General features: G+C 44.2%; 1 long non-coding RNA gene across 1 annotated transcript; it reads right to left on the bottom strand.

The window, feature by feature from the left end:
• Positions 1 to 4094: 4094 nt before the first annotated feature.
• LOC119087195 lies at positions 4095 to 5769 on the bottom strand. The gene is made up of 4 exons (XR_005090638.1): positions 5731 to 5769; positions 5192 to 5268; positions 4410 to 4625; positions 4095 to 4166 (listed from the first exon to the last, which is right to left on the bottom strand). It is a non-coding gene; the product is annotated as an uncharacterized LOC119087195 (long non-coding RNA).
• Positions 5770 to 6372: the final 603 nt, after the last annotated feature.

Raw genomic sequence — 6372 nt, 5'->3', positions numbered from 1 at the left:
TCCCCGCTTTTGACTAGGGACAATAAAGGAAACATAGGTGTAGATAGGGGACTGCTACTTCTTCTCCCCACGTGCTGGTGCCACAGGCTCCAGTGAAAGCTGTGAGGGCTTTCTCTTCAGTTCATGACACCAGGGAAGGCCACACCTGTAACAGGGAGAGCACAGTTTGGGTAAAAAGGACTTTCAGCAAATTAATTAACCCCAGAATTTATACAAGGGGATGCTTATGTACATTCGGGTCATTTCATAGTACCTAAAGAGTTTGAAGAAAGAAAAAGAAGAAAGAGGAGGATGATGAGGAGGAGGAGGAGGAGAAAATAGAAGAAAGACTGGGCAGTGGTGGTACATGCCTTTAATCCCAGCACTTGGGAGGGCAGAGGCAGGCGTATGTCTGTGAGTTCCTAGGCTAGCCTGGTCTACAGAGTGAGATCCAGGACAGGCACCAAAACTACTCAGAGAAACCTGTCTTGAAAAAACCAAAAAACCAAAACCAAAACCAAAAAAACACCAAGAAAAAGAAAGAAAGAAGAGAGAGAGAGAGAAGGAAGGAAGAGAAAGAAAGAAAAGAAAGAAAGAAAGAAAGAAAGAAAGAAAGAAAAGAAAGAAAGAAAGAAAGAAAGAAAGAAAGAAAGAAAGAAAAAAAGAGAGAGAGATGGGGGCTGGAGAGATGACTCAGCGGTTAAGAGCATGGCTGCTCTTCCAGAGGACCTGGGTTAGTTCCAGCAACCACATGGTGGTGCCTCTTCTGGCCTGCATGCAAACATGCAGGCAGAACACTGTATACATAATAAATAAATAAATCTTTAAAAAAAAGACAAGACAGACAGACAGACATTCTCCCCAGGGACTTAGCCTTCTATCTGGGGAGACCATGTGCCAGTAGAGGCAAGATCTCAAGTCTGCTGTGACACACAGTGAGCGTGTGGAGGGGCTGAGGCTTAGGCGGTGCTGGAGTATTGTTTAGATGTGAGAGAGAGGCCCTGGGTTTGATGAGGCGTGCAGAATCACGCAGAGAAGGGAGGAGTAGGGTTGCTTTATGAAAGATGAGAAAGTGGATCAGAGGTTGAGAGAGTAAGAGTTTACCAGATAGCTGAAGTGGAGCTCGGCACCGAGGATGCAGGTGGGGAGGTGTACCAGCAGCTGAGGTCACGGCACACGAGGAGGCAGGTGGGGAGGTGTACCAGCAGCAGAGGTCACGGCACTGGAGGAGGCAGGTGGGGAGGTGTACAGAGCTTAGGAATGGAAGGCAGTTCAGACTCTGGAGCTCCGTATTCAGCATCTGTTCTCATGCCATTCAGATGTCTTAGTCACAGAGTTAAGAAAACTGACCTCATTCCTAGCTCTGGGTGGGCCCCAGTCACCACAATCCATTCTCTTGCCACAGCTGCTGCTCAAAAAGCATGTCCTCCAGGCCTAAGCAAATTAGCCATGGCTTTCTCAGGGGACAGAGACACACTCGTTGCTATTGGACATGGAAGAAGCATGCAAACCTAAGATTGCTGTTTCTTATTTTGTTAGGATGAGAAAAGTCAACAAGAGGAAAACGCAAAGAAATGGAGCCCGCGACTTGACCGTGCTTTGATGAAGCGGCTGCAGGTCTTGTTTGCAGTGTTTAAACAGAGTGGTTCTCACTGGAACCATTTGACTCTGAGGTATTGCTGGATTGGGCTGACAGGGATGGAGAACAGGGAGGAGAACAGGGTCTGCTCTAGAGACACAGAGAGCTCTTAAGGCGTTTGTCACACTACGGAGTGACATTACCTGATAAGACTTTTTGGTTGTGAGCTTAGCCTTTAAGGGCTGAGCCATCCTTCCAGCCCCTAATACGACTTTAAAAAGACTACTTACTGTAGCTGCAGTGTGGATGGCTTGGAGAGAACAGAGCTGGACCGGTGAGGAATCCAAGTCATGTTTCCTCTTCTTTTACTATTCCATCCAAAAGTGTCACTTTCAGATCCTTTCCCCACCAATCTTAGAAAGGAATTATTTTTAAAAAAATTTTAATTAGGCTGGGCGGTGGTGGCGCGCGCCTTTAATCCCAGCACTCGGGAGGCAGAGGCAGGCAGATCTCTGTGAGTTTGAGGCCAGCCTGGTCTACAAATAGAGTTCCAGGAAAGGCGCAAAGCTACACAGAGAAACCCTGTCTCGAAAAAAAAAAAAAAAAAAAAAAAAATTTAATTTGCTGGGCGGCGGCGGCGGCGGCGGCGGCGGCGGCAGCGGCGGCGGCGCACACGCCTTTAATCCAGCACTCGGAGGCAGAGCAGGGGGATTTCTGTGAGTTCGAAGTCAGCCTGGTCTACAGAGCTAGTTCCAGGACAGGTTCCAAAGCTACACAGAGAAACCCTGTCTTGAAAAAAAATTTTTTAAACTCAGCCTGGTGGTGGTGCATGTCTTTAATCCCAACATTTGGGAGGCAGAGGCAGGTGGATCTCTGAATTCAAGGTCAGCCTGGTCTACAGAGCTAGTTCCAGGACAATCAGGGCTATACAGAGAAACCCTGTCTTAAAAACTAGGGTTTTAAATTCAGCCAAGTGTGGGAGCACACACCTTAATCCTAGCACTCAGGAGGCAGAGGCAGGAGGAAATCAGAGTTCTAAGCTAGACAGAGTTACATAGTGAGACCCTTTCTCAGAACAATAACAAAACCTAACTCAGGGCTGGAGAGATGGCTCAGAGGTTAAGAGTACTTATTGCTCTTGTAGAGGACCTGGGTTTAGTTCCCAGCAAGCACAAAGTGGTTCATGACTCCAGTTCCAGGGGATCTCATGTCTTTTTCTGATCTCCAATGGCACCAGACATATATGTTGTGTACACACACACCTTCAGGAAAAACACTCGTATGCATAAAATTTAATCCTTACAAATTCAAAAATACTTTATTTGTGAGTGTATAGTATATGTTCACAAAAAGCCACAGAACTTTCTGTGAGAGGAGCTCAATGTAGGGAAATACTATTTGGAGATTAGGAACATCTTGGTCTCCATTTTGCTTTAGGATTTCTTGTTCTTTTATGAACTTTTTTTTTTAACCTATCAATACAGTGCTTTCTTCATTTTAAAGATTTTGTTTGGTCTTGCTTTTGTTTGTTTTCTGCTAGAGACATAATAGCAGGGTCAATAAAAGAATAACGTTGAATCCTTCAGTACAAGAGCCCCTTTCCTGGACATTGGCTGCCCTTCAGGGACATCCACCTGAGCCTAACCGATGTCTTCAGAAAGGCTCGTGGGTAACACACCTTCGTCCTGATCTCTTTGAGCTCTAGGATAAATCACCAAGTCAACTCTGTTGATATGAGAAGCATAGGCACGGTGACATCTCCTTGCCACTTCACTGGAAACTCTTGTGAAAAGATCCAAAGGGTCGGCCTTTCTACTGAGACTGTCATTATTGTTTTCCTTGTGAGGCCTTGCACTCCATGCCCGGGGAGGGAGTCAGGGAGTGTCTGCTTAAAAGGAGTTTACATGTGGAGTCAAGGGTGGGGAGTGATTTGTAGGAGACCATGTTGATGAGACAGAGGCATGTATGACAGCAGCAGCTCCATCTAAAGTGAGCTATGCATGTTTTACTGGCCCTTGAGCGTATGAAAGTATTTAAAAGTCTTGTCAGATATATCCAAAGACTGTCAGATGCCATTTCTGCCAGGATTCTTGTAACACGAATTCAAATGGTCTTTTAATAAAACCTGGAGCCTGATATTAGGGTGAAAGTTGAAAGATCAGAGAGACAAAGGAACAAGCCACCTCTTACCTCTAGGCTCCTCAGCCTGAAAAGGCTTTCCTCAGCCGAAAGACTTTAGTTCCTGTCTCCTAATGCCTTATATACCTTTCTCCATCCACCATATCATTTCCTGTCTCAACTTTCCTAGTGCTGAGATTAAAGGAGTGTGACTCACAGTATTGGATTAAAGGTGTGTGCTACCACTGCCTGACCTCTATGTTTAATCTAGTGGCTTGTTCTGTTCTCTGATCTTCAGGCAAAGTTTATTAGGGTACACAATATATCACCACAGATTCTATGGACAACATACAAATTTTTTGTCATTTAACCAGTGGACTTCAACAAATGTCCTAGAGGAGAAAGACAAGCTCTCATTCTTTGTCAACAGAACCATTTTTCTTTCTCATTTGTACACTTTGCAGTGGAAAACTGAACACGAAGCAGGCACCTGTTGAAAGATATGTTATTGCCAGATTGGTCACGAAATATAAATTGTTCATTCCTTACCCAAGGAACTCTGATTATATTTGTGCTTCCAAGTTACTAAGCATTTTGCCTATCACAATATATGTCACACCCACATCCCTCCCCCTTTTGGCCATCCAGAGGGACTGTCTCTGTGCTCTATTTGTACGTTCTACTAAATACTCTTTGGTGCAGAACATTTACAGTAGCTCTCCCAAACACTTACCTTCAGTTGAAGCCTGACTTGTACTTACTAAATTCTTGTCACATCAATTCCTCTTGTTTACTTGTTCCTTGTGTCCCAGAGCCAGAGGCCTTCTGATGATAAAGTCAAGGTAAGCGCAGCTTTGAGCTCTGCCCTGGATTTCATAAGACAGTTGATCACGTCCAGGATCCAGCTCAGTACCTGGCACACAGCCAGCGGCCACTGAATAAATATTTTCTGGGAAAAAAAGAATGAGTGGAGATAATGTCTAGTGAATGGTGAGGTAGGCTGAGATTCCGGAGCTAAACCAAGGGTTTTTGTGGTTATTGGGCCCCTGAGGTTTCTGTTCTTGCTTTGGTTAACCAACAGTTTTGGAGAGCTGCCCTGCCCTCGCTTTTTCCTGACCAAGTGCCCTTGGGTTTCCAAGCTCTGGGTCTTCTAAGAAGCATACGTCCTCAGCTGCGGTCTCTGACTCTTCAGCCAGTCCAGAGCCAGTGGGCTGGTGAGTGTGTTTGTAGTGGCATGGACATTATGCAAAACACCTTTCCTTAACTTCCATTCACTTTCTCCATCATCATTTCCCTAAGACTGGATTCTATTATCATTTTGTTTTCCTCTGTTCTCCCAGCTCCTCTGTAGGGAATTCCAAGTGTTGATTTTCCTCCGAAGTTTAGGTAATCTAACTGACATGCATTGCTGGTGAGAACAGAACAGTACGCTACTCTGGAAGATAGCCTGCCAGTTTCTTACAAACCTAAACAGTTTTACCATAAAATCCAGAAATCCTGCTTCTTCATACTTACTCAAGTTGGCTGAATTATGTGTACACTAAAGCGAACACACTGATATTTGCAGTTACTTTGATCACAGTTGCTGAACCCTGGTAACAAAGAAGATGCCTCAGTCAGTAAATAGAGAAGTAAAGTGTGGTACATCTAAGAAAATGGAATATTCCTCAACATTAACAAGAAATGAGTTATTAGGACATGAGACAACATAGAGGAACTTAAACCCAGGTTAGCAAGTGAAAGAATGCCTGAAGAGATTACATATTGTAAGATTACAACTATAAAACATTCAGGAAAAAAAATGCATAGCTGGCCTGGGGACATAGAGTGGTAAAGTCCTTTCCTGGCACTCCAGGCCCTGTGGCAAGGCTTTCTCTGTCCTGCCAGCCAGCTCCCAAATAATGACACAGAGTCTTCTTATTAATTATGAAAGCTTGGCCTTAGCTTAGGCTTTCCCCTCACTAGCTCTTATAACTTAATTAACCCATATTTAAAAATCTATATTCTGTCACATGGCTCAGTTTGCCTCTCTTAGTACGGTACATCTGACTTACTTTGAGTCTGTTGGTGAAATGTGTGTGCCTAGATTCCTCTCCCAGTTTCTCTCTCTCTCTCTCTCTCTCTCTCTCTCTCTCTCTCTCTCTCTCTCTCTCTCTCTCTCAGCTCAGAAGTCCCGACTAATATCTTCCTACCTAGCTATTTGCTGTTCAGCTTCTTATCACACCAATCACAACAATACATCTTCACACAGTGCACAAATATCCTACAAGGCCCTGTGTTCAATCCCCAGACCTGCAAAAACAAAACATTGTTGTGGAGACAGTAAAAAGACCAATGGTTGATAGAAGTTGAGGAGAAAGAGGGATGAACAATTGGCACACCGAGGATTTGGGAGAAATAAAACTGTGTTGTGTGATTGTACAGTGGTTGTCATCCGTCTGTGTTTGTCCAGAACTGTAGAATGCACAATTTCAAGAATGAATCCTAGTGGAAACTCTGCATTCTGGGTGACTGTGACAGCCATTGTAAGCTCTCTAATTATAACAAATATTGCACACTGGTGGGAGATGTGGAGGAATTGAACACTATGACTCTTAGGGCAGGGAGTACATGAGAATTTACTGCACCTTTGGCTCAATTTTACTGTGACTATGTTGGTACAAAATAAAGTCTGTTTTAAAAAGATAAGAGTTGGG

The sequence above is a fragment of the Peromyscus leucopus genome, unplaced genomic scaffold, assembly GCF_004664715.2.
Source record: "Peromyscus leucopus breed LL Stock unplaced genomic scaffold, UCI_PerLeu_2.1 scaffold_243, whole genome shotgun sequence".
NCBI lineage: Eukaryota > Metazoa > Chordata > Mammalia > Rodentia > Cricetidae > Peromyscus > Peromyscus leucopus.
The sequence above is the reverse complement of the archived record's forward strand: the minus strand, read 5'-3'. Positions and strand labels throughout refer to the sequence as shown.